A 15,897-nucleotide genomic window follows, 5' to 3' on the forward strand; every position below is an offset into this window, starting at 1 on the left:
ATAAAAAATAATTATATTCGAAATGATTAACTTTAGCGTTAATGCAATCCCTTAACCGCTCTGGCCACGAATCCATGGTTTACTGTTTCCATGATCAATTTAGTCATAGCTTATTGGACAGATTTCTTAAGCAACTCGATGTCGTGGTTTTGTTAAGAGCAGGCCATATCTTTTAAAACTGATCATAATTTGTTGTCTAAGGGGTTCAAATCTGGACTAGACAGTGACCAGTCTTCAGCTCTTATAAAGGCTGGAACGTTAACTTCCAGCCCAGCTTGGGTAGTTCGTGTCTTGTGCAGAGTCGACCAGACGCAGTCTTGCTAGAAATTCGAAAATACATTTAAAAAGCAAACTGCTAAGAGGTTTTTCCTTTTATAATGAAGTGTTGTGAAGCTTCTTTGGACTTATGAGCATGCAATTTGTCTTGCTTGAAGTTTTTTTTTTTTTGTTGTAGTCCTCTATAATTGTTAAATTACAAAGGTAATTGTGTAATTGTGTTTTTTTCAAGAAAGGATACTTGTCTACTTTTCACCTATGCATCGGATTAATCAAGCCACTCTTTATATATAGGGACTGATTTATAATATAAATAATAACATAATATTAACACACTCTTACACAAATTATCTTGCCCCAAACTAGGCATAGCCTGTACCAGGATGTGCAAGTGCAAGATGAATATGTCACTAGACATTATGATACTTATGTCAATATTTATTATTATTATTATTTATGTCCTGTATATCGACGATAATCTAGCTCTTCAAGACACTTCGATTTAATATCCACTTTCTGAAAGGCAATTAATAATTAATAAAATTTATGATAAACCTCAGAAAAGAATCACAAATGACGGGAAATGATCGAAGTTTCTAACATAAAACGCGTTCTCAACTCACTAGTTACAACATGGGTGCCACAGGGCTCAATATTAAGACCATTTCAGTTTCATATCTATATTAACGATCTACGAATTTAACGTAAACAAGTATATGACGATGTAAGCCTTGCTCATTTTAATGCTGTCCATTGGTTTAGTGCAAACAATTTATTACTAAATGCAAAAAAAAACTAAATATGTAAGATTTGTTATGCCTAATGTGAAACAGCTAATAATTTGTAAAAAATAAAGAGGTGACCCAAGATACTGTAGATATGTATGGGTATAACACTAGATTATATATTTCGGTGGGAACCTCATATAAGCAACTTGTCGGACAAAAATAGTTCTGCAGCATATGCAGAGAAAAAGATTCGTCATTAAACAGACGGGAAAACCACACGTCTTGCTTACTTTAATTACTTTGACAGCATCCATGTCATATGTCCAGTTATTGTGAGGTTATGTCGCAAATATTGACTGCATCTTTGTGGTGCAGAAGAGGGCTGTCTGCGCCATATATGACATAAGCCTACGTGAGTCGCTAAGAGATAAATTCAAGGAGATAAAATTAATGAATTGAAAATATTTTTTATGTACATAAAAACCAAGATTTCATAGCGACAGACACAATTTAAGTTTAAAAAATAAGGATAAACTCGAAGCGACAGAAACCAGGCTTCATAAAATAAGTCCCGAACCGATACGACTTAGAGACCTTCAAGAAAAGAGCGTACTCCTATCTTAAAGGCCGTCATCTCTTGACACCTGGTGTTGCGATTTCCATGGGCGGTTGCCTCACCTCTCCCCATCCCGTGAGCCTCTTGCCCGTTTGCCCCCTCTTATATGTAAAAAAAAGTAATTCATTTATAATTTATAACTGTGTATCATCATCGGTCGGACGACGTCCACTGCTGGACAAAGGCCAAAGTGTATATGTTTGGACAATACTCTGCCAAATGATTTCCAAAATCTGTCAATTAATAGATTTAAGCAATATGTTAAAAGTAAAATGAGCCTATTGCAGTTTAAAGGAATTCATTAATAATAAGATTCCTTGTCATTGAAACAGCTTGCTCATTATCATGTCTAGATAGATCTCTGCTACGAGTATTAGTTCTTATCACAATTCTTTTTTAGTTTGATCATAATCATGCGCGGGCCCTGTTTGTGGTGTCTGGCTAAAAATCCCCGTAGACATGACCAATCCTGTCTTCGGAATTCTTATCATATATTTTTAAATTCATAATGTAATTTTAATTTTTTAGTTTAAATATATAATTGCTCGCAAAATACCTTCATTTATTTACATTGTGAACTAATTGATACATCAACTGCATTCGTTTTTTTTTAAATGAATCACATCTATTTCTCTTTTTCTAACGTCTGTCAAAACGTTAGAGAAATTTTGGTGTATCAAACAACATACATTGTATAAAATATATATTAAAATGCTGAAACAGTAAATATAGATAAAAAATGGTGGCATTGAGTTTCTTGCCACTTCTTCTCATTAAAGCTAAACTTTTTCGAAGTGGTGCTAAGATCTTTGATATTTATAAGTGTAAATCTGGCTAATACATAATTTTCTTTCGTTCTTTCTAACGAAGTCGAAAGTCGGGTTACATAGGAAAATACTGGTTTTTATTAAACAACTGAAGTTATTTCCGTTATTATGACATGCGTTTTAATCATTAATTTATTTTATTAATTATAAATTTAAACGTGTCTTGTTAGTTCTATTCTTAAAATTGTTAAACTCATTCGCAACACACACGCTTACGACAAATAAAAACACCTGTTTTTCTTTTTAAATTCCGTGAGCCTTTGATAATCACTCAACGAGCGATCAGAATATTATTTTAATTAATAAAAGTAATTAAAACTATTGCTATCCAGTAGAAATGGATAGAACAATAATTGTCAATTTGGAATGAACAATAGAACCCTTAGAACAAACACGCTATCGTAGAATTAAATGACATTCGTAGTGTCGTATGTTATACAGGGTGCTCAAGGAAAAATATATAAAATTTTAATTTAGCAAACGACATAAAAGAGGGTATGAACTCATACTTCTATAAAAATGTTTTTATGTTCGTCCTATGTGCATAAAAATATAAATGTTTTAACCATTTGATGACATTTCAAAGTCAAATTGGGTTATCATATATTCTCAATTTTAAATCGAAATAGGATTTTAAATTACTGGGTACTTTACTGATACCAGGCTCCTTTGCACAGGATGCCGGCAAGATTATGGGTACCACAAGGGCGCCTTTTTCTGCTGTGAAGCAGTAGTGTGTATACATTGTTGTGTTTCGGTCTGAAGGCGCTGTAGCTAGTGAAATTACTGGGCAAATGATACTTAACATCTTATGTCTCAAGGTGACGAGCGCAGATGTAGTGTCGTCAAGAATTTTTCAGTTTCTCAAGAATCCTGAGCGGCACTACATTGTTATGGGCAGGGCGTATCAATTAACATCAGCTGAACGTCCTGCTCGTCTCGTCCCTTACTGAACTTTAAAATCCCATTCGAGAAGATAAGACCTTAGAAGGACGGACGCAAGAAACTCAAACAGTAACACAAGTGGCAATCACTCTATTACCAAGCTTTGGTATCATTTAAAAGCGGCCAAGTGCGAGTCGGACTCACCCATGAAGGGTTCCGTAGCAGCAAGTAACATAATATAAAAGTTCTTGTAGTTCGTTGAAACTTTGATCGATGTTTTAATAATAGCGTATTTTTTTCTAATTAAAACATTATAATTAGGTACCTAGATGATGGGATTTAGATCTAAGTATATGCGAGCCCATATAGGCTTGTTATAGCTAACCAAGCTAATATAAAGTACAACTTATTGGACCTCGTTCAAACTAATTTTCGGTGAAAGTTTACATACATTTCTTTGCATCTTATATTTCTTTTAGTTTTATCATTCTCTTATTTTAGAAGTTACTGGGGGGAGGGAGTGACACATTTTTACCACTGAAGGTGTGTCTCGTGCAATCTATTCAGTTTAGTAAAAAACATATAAGAAACCCCAATATTATTTTTTAAGACTTATCCATAGATTCCAGAAGACAAGACCCCACACGTGTGGGTTTGACAAAAAAGAAATTAAGTTTCAGTTCTAAGTATGGCAAAGCCCCAAAATTTATTGTTTGTTTTCTATTTTTGTGTGAAAATCTTAATGCGGTTTACAGACAAACAGACATGGCGAATCTATAAGGGTTCCGTTTTTTGCCATTTGGCTACAGAACCTTAAAAAGGCACACAGAAATTTGTATTTTGTTTTTGTTTGTTTAGTTATACGTGTTGTATTTTGCACATTTTCGAGATCCTCTTGTAATAGCATATTATATATATACCTACGTCCAACATAAGGTACTAGTTCGACTTGCCGAGTAGTTAGCATAACAAGTTTAAATATTATGTCCCTGAACATTATGGTAGTTACAACTTCTAGATTATTCGTTACTGTGCTTATATACGTGCTTACCTTATCGAGAATATAGAGGGAATATAATATACAAGATTCAGGAATTACCAGAATTGAGATTTCATTTAGTATTGCTTTCCTAATAAACAATTATATCCTCTTTGTTTGTCCATCAACTGTTTGATAAATAAATAAAAACAAATTGCTCATTCAAATATAACGATTATAAGCTCCTATGGAAACAATCCAAACAATAATCTCCCATCAACGTCACTCCAGCCGGCGGGCGCGGCGGTAATGACAAACAAACATAAAAACAGTGCAACACACGTGCTCATTTGTTCACCCCACTGTACACAGGGTTGAGCCCACACCCCACACAGTGAGGGTGGGGTGATTTTTATTATTACTATTATTGATTTCCGCATTTTAATTAAGATATTTTTATTGAATGTGCAGTTAAGGCTGGGGACCGAGCCAACGACCTTGAGGAATTGAGTGGAGCTAGGTTACCTCTCCCGTACAAGATCGCCATAGTTTTAATTTGGAATTAGAAGCATTTAATTTATTACAAACATACTACAATTTTCTTTACAAAACTAAGTCATGCTCTTTTTGGAATCGATGTCCTTCCGCCGCGACTCGCTTTCGCTTCTCGTCTCCTCACGACTCAAGCACATCTCACCTATAACTATGTACATACATAGTTAAAAACCTATTTTGGATGACACCGCCTCCAAAAAATACAATAATCGTAACTAGAATTAGATTAATTAATTAGATTGTATAAAAATACGCAATTATTTTTATACATTTCAGTGCATATTATATATATTGTTTTGGAATAGTGTTTTTGAGGTCGGTTGTTTTTGTGATATATTTTTTTTAATTTTTTTTATTTACGTAAGCGATTTGCAATTTGATTACAGAATGAACTTCTGCCACAGATCGCACCCTTACTGTAAGTCGTTAAGGAGTCCCATTGATCATCATATTCGACTACGACAATTACTTGACCATAACTGTGTTATGGTAGATGACTTAAATGTCTGGATAGCATAAAAAAGATTCGGCCAAGTATTATCGGTCGTTAATTTACTCCTAAGAATTGAAGAGTTCCGTTACTCTGTCATGGAATCCGTAATCAGAACCTAACTCTCACTTAACTATCTTTAAAGTATATTCAATAAAAAAGGAATCATCGAAATCCCAACCAGCTTTCAAATAAAAAAGCATTATCAAAATCGGTTCACCCAGTCGAAAGTTTTGAGGTAACATACATAAAAAAAATACCGACGAATTAAGAATCTCCTCCTTTTTTGAAGTCGGTTAAAAAAATAGAAATTTAATTAATAAATGAATTTTCTTCTCATAATCTGCATATATATGATTATTTTTGTTAATAAGCTTTAAATAAATCATTAAGAAATGGTTTCAACTATGAACTATTTTGGCGATTTATATGGATAGCCTTAAGAGAAATGAATCTATGGAGCTCAGCGAACTTCGTCCTTTTCTCGCAACGTAAACCTGGTCTTCCACTCTATTGATAATATGATGCTCCTCTGCTGAAGGCTTTGTAGCCACAATTTCTCATTGGAGGCTAGGCTGGTTGAATATAGTCGTTATAAATCGAGCTCATTATTGCCTAGGATCTCGTTGTAAGAGTACCAAAAAGCTAAGGAAGATATGTTGAGTCTCATTTGTTTTTGTGCATTTGGAACGCACCAGGCGCGGTAGCATTTTTCTTCTATGAGCGTTCGTGTAAAATTCTATGGACAAGACCAGTAGAAATATTTGACACGACGATCTGCTAAAAAAAATATATTCAACTTTCTTACCTTTTTGTTCAGTTACTACCATTGTTGGAGGACCCTAGTGAGAGTCATCCTAGGTGATGTTCTTTCACAATTAAATTTGGTCCACCTATGTGCAACTGTAGGGAATGGTTGAGCACCTAAAACATATTGAAAATCTAAATTAACTAGTTCCTTAATGAAAATAATAATAACCTTACGCAATTCAATTTTATAAATTTTCGACAACACGCTCCAAAAACTGAAAACTAATGATTTCAATTTCTAAAAAACAATATTCTTATTAAATTTCTTGTTTCTTTAATCTTATTATAATATTCCAGTTATTACTTTTTTTTTGGTTCAAAAGAGTTTGCACCACTTTTTTATTTATAATGAACGCACCTCGTAAACAATAGTCGTCCTGCACTTATAGTATTTTTGTTACTTTTTATTAAGGTTTCTTTGATTCCGATATAAATTGTTGAACAGCAAGATTTATTTTATTTCGATAATCCTCGAACCCCACTAATGACGATCTATATTTGAGCCCCAATAAACGATAATGTGTCGAATCCATTGTGCATCTATTTCTGCGTTCGCGCACATCCGGTGAACGTGGGGTCGGTAGAAATAATTGCCTTTAGCGTAATTAAAACTGGGGGAATTTGAAACTAGGCGTTACTACGAAACTAAGAAAGAATCGTTGGTAAAGCACTATGAATATGTATGACTTTTATAATATACTTTTTAATATATACGCGTGTTGAATTACTGACTTTTTACATCGGGATTGTACATAATGGGTACATAAAAGAAGTTTATTCTAAGAGAACTGTATATATATAATAGATTACCTACGTATTGACTCATCACGATATCCCTGGAATCATGAGGCATAGAGTCTTGTAATTTGGCAGGAAAATTCCTTTCGCCGAGTAGATGTCTGCTAAGAACGGGTTTTACGAAATTCCACCCGCAAGAGTATTTTTTTGTTATATCTATCGGGTCTGCTAGTGCTTAATTGTTAAAACTGGTAGATGAAGTATATTTATTGAAAATGACATAATTCAGCATTAGTCTATAGTGTGGATGTCAAGAACCATTCGGCAACGTACAACTGAACTATAAAATGAGCTTTCTTTCGCGGTGTTTCCAGGGCGATACAACATTCAAAAAAGCTCGTACATCTTCCTAAATGGCCGGAAATATTCCTGGGATTCTTCTGGTGTTGCGGGAGAATTTGGGTAATGATTTGACATCAGGTGTCCCGTACGCTCGCTAGTCCTCTTCATCCATAAAACATGGTTTCAATGGTCGAATAGCAAAAGTCGAAAATTCATTTATTATAATTGAAATGGACACAATATATTTACCAGTGGGAAGCCCCTTTGCACAGGATGCCGGCTAGATTATGGGTACTACAAGGGCGCCTATTTCTGCCGTGAAGCAGCTATGAGTAAACATTACTGTGTTACGGTCTAAAGGTCGCAATAGCTAGTGAAATTACTGGGCAAATAAGACTCAACATCTTATGTCTCAAGGTGACGAGCGCAATTATAGTGCCGCTCACAATTTTTGGGATTTTCAAGAATTCTGGCACTGCATTGTAACGAGTAGGACGTAACAATTACCATCAGCTGAACATCCTGCTTGTCTCGTCCCTTATTTTCATAAAAAAAATTATGAGAAGGAAAACACGTTCAGATGGTAAACTAATAGATACTTAGTTAAGCATTTTGTAGTCACACACAATGATAAATAGAACAGTACCCCAATTTATTTTAAATATTTATTTACATTTAGTATATTCATATTATACCTAAATACACAATACCCAATAATCAACACCCGCAGTGACGTCATAAGTGGCCAGCAATCAACATATCCCTTGACCCCATAATGTGGGGTTGCAGCTATTTATCATACCAAGCGTAACACCTGGGGTTTTCTAAATTGAATGGACATAATTAGCTTTATGAATTCAATACTTCATGTAGGAATTATGAATGTAAGCTGATTTATATTAAACTTTGAATTAAAAGCTTTTTATTTACTTTACTAGTTTTCTAGCCCGGTTACGCTTTTTTTATGGAATAGTAGGACAAACGAGCGTACGGGTCACCTGGTGTTAAGTGATCACCGCCGCCCACATTCTCTTGCAACATCAGAGGAATCACAAGAGCGTTGCCGGCCTTTATGGAAGGTGTACGCGCTTCTTTTGAAGGTACCCATGTCGTACCGTTCCGGAAACACCGCACAAGGAAGCTCATTCCACAGCTTTGTAGTACGTGGAAGAAAGCTCCTTGAAAATCGCACTGTGGAAGACCAACAAACATCCAGGTGGTGAGGATGATATCCTAACTTGTGGCGTGTCGTGCGAAGGTGGAATTCGGCGGCAGGAATCATGTGAAACAGCTCTTCGGAACACTGCGGTAGAAGACACACAATGAAGCGACGTCTCTACGCAATGCCAAGTGATCCAGTCTACGCTTTACTCTAATTCACTTTTATTAAATATATATCTTAATATTTATCTTTAAAATGTTTTTACATTCATATGTATTTATAAACATACCTACTCATAACTACAATATCTTAAAATTTCTTTTTTACACGCTTTTAGCTTCACCTGTATGTATATTTGTTCGTAACCGACTCATTTGGGCTCAATTTAGACCTACTTTTATATTTATTGTGGACCGTTGACAATACATAAATTTGATAAAATAATTCCATTTTTCAATTTGCAAAATACGGTTTTCTATGAAAAGAATGTTTTTTTTTTTTGTTTCTTTATCTATTATTTATTTTCATTGTTTCTATGTTGAACCATCAAGAAAAAACGCGAACGTCTTCTACCTCAAAAATTAGCAAAGCTCTGCAGCAAGAATACAAGGTTAGCAGTTATCTTTAAGGTACTATGAGTTACCCTGCAGACTCGTTCTGGTAGTAAAATAAAATCAAACTGTTTTGGTTTGATAAGATCAAACAAAAGAAAAAATCTCTCCGGCGGGGAATCGAACCCCGGTCTCCCGCGTGACAGGCGGGGATACTTACCACTATACTACCGAAGATTATTTTAACGTAAGCGAATTTATAGAACTTATCGGTCAATCCCAATAATATAGAAAAGTTTTGATAACATGAATTATTGTATAGATAATAAATGAACATTAATTATTAGCAAAACTATCTTTGGAACAGCGGAACCGTTGTATTTTTTTATTGACGAGGAGGATAAACGAGTGTACGGATCACCTAATGTTAAGTGATTTACACATTCTCCTGCAACACCAGAGGAATCACATGACTGATACCCGTCTTTTGGGAAAAGTATACGTGCCTGTTTGAAGGTACCCAGGTTGCGTATGCTTAAAAGCTACCAAACTAATAACACAAAACAGAAGAATTAGAAAAAGTTAAAAGTGCAGAAGAAAATAAAATGGCAACCGAACCTCGGGATCACCGGATAGTAAGTGATCACCGCTGTCACGATGTCTACTTGCAACACTACAAAAATCAAAAGACCTTTGCAAACCTATAAACAAGAATTCCACTAAAAATAACAATTATTAATAATTTAAGATAAGATTTATATAAGCAGTCGGCTTGTTATCGATATACCACAATGATTTATTATATTTTGAAGAATTAACATTATTGAAACACTCAATAACGTTATCTCTGATCAAAGATAGGTCGACACTCAATCAGCCAGCGGTAATATTGTCATACCTACACGACTAATCATCAAAAAAACCTGACCTGCCTTCCTAATATAATTCTTATTATTAACAATCAAGACTGAAGAATCTACTATCGAAATTCCGATAAAATATGCCCTTTTTTCCCTTAAAATTTAAATTTCGTAAAGACTCTTATTAGTACAAATTCATAAACTAATATCAATGTAGGCACCAAATTTCAAGCATTAAGTACTTATGAATATAGCTCTTGAAAAACGAAGAGCCTGACCCTTTTTTTATAACGATATACCTTATATATATTTTACCAGTGGGAGGCTCCTTTGCACAGGATGCCGGCTAGATTATGGGTACCACAACGGCGCCTATTTCTGCCGTGAAGCAGTAATGTGTAAGCATTACTGTGTTTCGGTCTGAAGGGCGCCGTAGGTAGTGAAATTACTGGGCAAATGAGACTTTACATCTTATGCCTCAAGGTGACGAGTGCAATTGTGGTGCCGCTCAGAATTTTTCAGTTTAAAAAAAAAAAATTACTGCGAAAGAAATTTTGTTCCAGCCGAAAGTGCCACGACCAGTCACGCATTTTTATTATTAAAACTTTTTGTAAAACCGTTTCCTATTTGTCACTTATACCCATTAACCTACTTACTATATTTTAAATCAATAGTAAAAATACTAAAACTTTCCTATACAAACTTCCATCCCCTAATTTACCACTTTTAATGAGGAATTTTCGAAAATAACTTATACAGCTTTTTTTATTTAAAACTTATACCTAACCTAACTCTCTTTCACGTCTCTAACCTCAAAAATACACCCATTTCACCCCCCCAAAAGGGGGGAAATTTTGCCAAATCATTTCTTATGCGACACTCGATGAAAATAACTTATTTTATAACTTTCCTATGACAAACTATGATCCCCTATTAAACCACTTAATTAGCGGATTTTCCAAAATATTTTTTATGCATTTTTATTATTTACAGCTTTGAATCTAATTGGTGAATTTCACGTCTCTTACTTTATAAGCATGGGACTTGCATACAAACTTCCAACCCCTATTTCACCCCCTTAGGGGGGAAATTTCTTGATTAAAATTTCAAGTTTGTAGCCCTTATAGTTTCTGAGATTTCGTCAGTGAGTGAAACAGTGGTATTTCTTTATATAAATATAGTAAATATATATATATATAAAGTAGCTTATGTGTTAATCCAGGGTGTAAGCTTCCTGTGTATCAAATTTTATCAAAATTGGTCCATTCGTTTTTGCGTGAAGAAGTAACAAACATACTGTATTTGAATATTATCAGTATGATAAAAAAATTATTACATTATTAGTGTCAGTAGTTTAATAAGATATATAAATAACGAAAATTTTTTTTTTCTTCTATTCAGTTTACATTTAAAAATTTAACACTCAACTTTAACAGGGACTCGCTGACTAACGGCCGTTCCCAATATACAATCTACAGATAGAGATAAATAACTACCTTCTACTGTCAGTAATTAGCTGTCTTATCTGAAGCTGTCTCTATATACCGATACGTCATTCTTATCGCCTTATATTGGGACGCGTGAATTGCAATTTCCATACAAACTTCTATCGCTGGAAAGCTATACGTCGCTCGTCCCATTGACAGACAGCGTGTACGGATAAGGTGATTACCCGTCGATAAGTTTATTGGAACAGAAAAGTCAACGATAGTTAAGATTTTTATCTCACGTAAGAGATAGACTGATTATTGGGAACGGCCGTTAGGCGTTTCTCGTTTAAAACTCTGACTGCGCCCCGTCACTGGCTACGGATTGTGAAATTTGTTGCCTCTAATCGTAATACAGATCCCTCTGTCCGCCATACGCTCTTGTCCGGTGTTATTACGTAACAAACCCACGAAATAAACCAAACACGCTGTCCATATCATTATTAGTAAAAGGCTACCAAAGATAAATAACTTGTATTGATATCAATGTAGAATTTATATCTATAAATTCGCATTCAAAGCATAATCCTCGGTAGTATAGTGGTAAGTATCCCCGCCTGTCACGCGGGAGACCGGGGTTCGATTCCCCGCCGTGGAGAATTTTTTTTTTAATTGTAAACATAGACGAAAGTATGCTTTTATGAAATTGAAAATATTATTTGAGTTTTATGTACAAATTCCAACAATCATTAACATTTTTGTTATTAATGTACCTACTGTATTGAAAACCTGAAACATTTTATACAATAATACATCAAAATGGTGATTTATTTATCATTTCAAAAAAAAGTAAAAACTTAAAGATTTGTAAATAAAAATGTAGAACATGCTGTAAACTTGTATGTTGACAGTATACGATGATTTATATGTACTTCCGATATATCCAACTAAGAAAATTTATTGAAGTAGGCGTTACTTTGCGGAAATCCATAATTATGCAAATGATTTGAGTTTTCTTTATTGTTATTTCCGCCAATATTGGTCTTTAAACAATTTGACACGTGTTTCACCTCTACACGAGGCATCCTCAGGACGTGTTGTCTGTCTGTTGTTTGTCTGTTGTCTGAATTCGACTCGAGTCGCATTGTTTAAAGACAAATATTGGCGGAATTAACATTAAAGAAAACTCAAATCATTTGTATATCCAACTAAATAAAGTAATAGTTAACTTTGTTAAATAGTTACATGAAGTTCTATTAAAACTTTGAACTAACTTTGCACTAAACATAAATAAATAAACAATAGACATTATTTATTACATCTAATATCAATAACTTTAATTTAAAAAAAAAGTGTGTGCGTGTTCTTTACGCGCGATTGCATTAAAACTAACTTTAGGAATAATTAACAGATACCTAAATACATAACTATATACATTAAATTAAAACCATCTTACCAACACGGACTAGTAAAAAAATAAGGACTCCGCGCCGTGATATTAGCAAGTGAAACACCTTTATGCTAGTGTGTGTGCGGTTACGGGGGATACCAGTTACACAATTTTTTCTCCCTTAAATAATCATATATCCACAAATACTTTTATAGTATTGTTTTTACACTTTTTCACAACGCACAACGGCATTTTTAAGATATTTTATTGCGACGCAAACTGTTCTGTCACAGACGATGACAAATCTCATAATGGCGGCCGATCGGCTTGTATTAGTGTGTGTGCGTGGGGCTATGTATTTACACGTTTCCGGCTTGTTTTGGTGCTTCACTGTTATGGAAGTTGACACAGAGCCCTTCTTTTTTACTCGTCCGTGGTTACCAACTAAGCACTCAAGCATTGCTGAAGAGCGTGTTAGATTTTTTTGCTATTCTTTTCTTCTCGGAAACGCTGACCATATAGCCTCATCTTTTGAGCAAAGTTGGCATTTTATTCTCTACCTAGAACTAAAAGAATCTTTATTATTATATTATCAAACAAGTGAGATTCTATTTATTTTACAAAGAATGATATAGAGTTATATTGATATTATTTGTTAGAAAATAAGCATTAACACTGAATTATAGGTCAAATCGTTATCAGGTTCCACATTTTCTCTTTTTATTCTTATTATTGATGAAAGAGTAAAATGTTCCTGGGATTCGGCCATTTCATTTAACTGAATTTTTTTTTTCATTTTATATTCTATTTATAATTTACTAGCTGACCCCGGCAAACGTTGTTTTGCCATATAAAGTATAATTCACGCGATAGTTTTATAAGTAATAAAATATTGCCTATATTATAGCCTGTACATCATTTTGTTCTATTGTCAATAGTTTTTGCAGCGCACGCAAAAATAGGTTTTCGATTTTACACCTTGTGTTACAAAATAGCAATATTATTACGGATCCCTAATTTTGAAGAAAAAACATAGCCCATAGCCTTCCTCGATAAATGGACTACCCAACACTGAAAGAATCATTCAAATCGGACCAGTAGTACCAGAGATTAGCGCGTTCAAACGAACAAACAAACAAACACTGCAGCTTTATAATATTAGTATGGATTAATATAACTTGCACTTTTTAAAATTTCATTCTTTAAACATTTTTTTTTTGAAAATAAGAAATTGAAGGTTATCAATAATTGCCACATATCAATATGACCTTCTTATTGAATATGAACGAATTTGGCTGTATATACTTGAACCCTTTGCCTGATAATGGACGAAGAAACTAAAAACCGGATGGTACAGAAACGTGACGCCATCTTGCCGTAACGCCATTCTGTTGCATTGTCGTCCAGTTACCTCATAGTCGCCCCTAAAGAAGTTTTACTTCAAAAACAATTATTAATTCTTCTTCTATCGGCAGTCTAAGTGTCAGTGATGCAATATGTATCGTAGACTCTCAACACGCTGCCCTCTATCCATATCCTATCCTATATAGTCAGTTTAAAAAGACATCATCATCATCATCAGCTGAAAGACGTCCACTGCTGGACAAAGGCCTCTCACAAAGAGGTCCTGCGCTGCCCTCATCCATCGTATTCCGGCGATCTTGACCAGATCGTCGGTCCATCTTGTGGGGGGGCCTACCAACACTACGAGGACTTTACTGCGCCAACGGCCATCTGTCCGTCGAGCTATGTGCCCTACCCACTGCCACTTCAGGTTCGCAACCAAACATAGCTTGAATAAACAGTGACTCCTGTGGAAACAGTGTGTAAATCCAAACTAACAAATTATGAATTCGTCGCCAGGCAAATTAAAATGCCTGCATTAGATATAAATGTAGTCATTTCGAATGGTGTTCTTTTTATTTCTGAGATTTCAAACAAGATTATCTATATTACGTCATGATGAAATAAATGCATTTTTATTTGTAACAGAACATAATATGGTCAGCCTAAGTCAGGTTATTCCGAACATAGTGATAGTTCGGAATTCCTAGATATTTTTCAATTTGGCAAATCCTACAAATACGTGCGGTAGTTAGGTTTGATCAACAACGACTGACAAATTTAAACGCTCTCTGTTCATGTCTGGTTACTTACAAGCTGAACCTAAAACGTACTAACGTAAGTACGTAATCAGTCTTTTTTGTTATGAAATCAAGGGACGCGACGAGCAGGACGTTCAGCTGATGGTAATTGATACGCGCTGCCCATTACAATGCAGTGCCACTCAGGATTCTTGAAAAACCTCGAAGATTCTGAGCAGCACTACAATTGCGCTCGTCACCTTGAGACATAAGTTGTTAAGTCTCACTTGCCCAGCAATTTCACTTGCTACGGAGCCCTTCAGTCCGAAACACTGGAATGCTTACACATTACTACTTCACGGTAGAAATAGGCGCCGTTGTGGTACCCATAAACTAGACGGCATCCTGTGCAAAGGAGTCTCCCACTGGTAAAAAAAGTATAAATATTTAAATAACATAAAAAATTCGTATGTTCTTTAATTTTAGTTAGCGTAATTATCTACCTTTCCCTTGTGGAAATCAAACCGAAACCCCGTTAAAAATACCCAACAAAATATAACTCTATTCCTTAAGCGCTTCAATTTACTTACTCGTAACATGAAATCTAAATTGTACTTTATTCTCTCTAAAGCAAACGCTTAAAATGTCCAGGTATTTTCAAGTTAGTCTGAGATGTGAGCAAGAGCGAAGTGTTTAAGTAAGGTTGGCACTCCGGCCCAGGTGAATGCACAAAGCATGCCTCTTGGCGGGAAATGTTTCGCCTTTTACCCCAGTTCTCTCGCACTTTTAGATGATGCCTTACAACGACCCAAATACAATCCTGTGAAGTACTTATTTTTTTTTTTCTATTGTTAATCTACCCGAATTTTTCATTTAATATTCGTACATATAAGAATTGCACAAAGTCAAATATTTTTTTTTTCAATTAGGCTTAAAATAAGCGCTTTTGAATGGTCACTATAAATATTTCTTTTAAATTTACTTTAATTTACCAAAAAAATTTCGTAAAAAGTTTAGCTCGTGAGAAGGACATAATATAAGAAACTCAACGGCCACTCTTTTCAATCAAATAGAGTATTTCACAATGACTGTAATATACTTACATAACAAATTAGTTTGTAAGGTGCTGTATCCAATATATGAGTCGTGAGAGTTATTTCATAACAAGTAAAAAATT

The 15,897-nt window shown here is 34.7% G+C and overlaps 2 non-coding genes across 2 annotated transcripts; one reads left to right on the forward strand and one right to left on the reverse strand.

Annotated features, from left to right (window-relative positions):
- Positions 1-9,124: 9,124 nt before the first annotated feature.
- Trnad-guc (transfer RNA aspartic acid (anticodon GUC)) lies at positions 9,125-9,196 on the reverse strand. Its single transcript has one exon. It is a non-coding gene; the product is annotated as a tRNA-Asp (tRNA).
- Positions 9,197-11,832: 2,636 nt separating this feature from the next.
- Positions 11,833-11,904, forward strand: Trnad-guc (transfer RNA aspartic acid (anticodon GUC)). Its single transcript has one exon. It is a non-coding gene; the product is annotated as a tRNA-Asp (tRNA).
- The last annotated feature ends 3,993 nt before the right edge of the window (positions 11,905-15,897 follow it).

Source organism: Leptidea sinapis, chromosome 30 (assembly GCF_905404315.1).
Source record: "Leptidea sinapis chromosome 30, ilLepSina1.1, whole genome shotgun sequence".
NCBI classification, from domain to species: Eukaryota; Metazoa; Arthropoda; class Insecta; order Lepidoptera; family Pieridae; genus Leptidea; species Leptidea sinapis.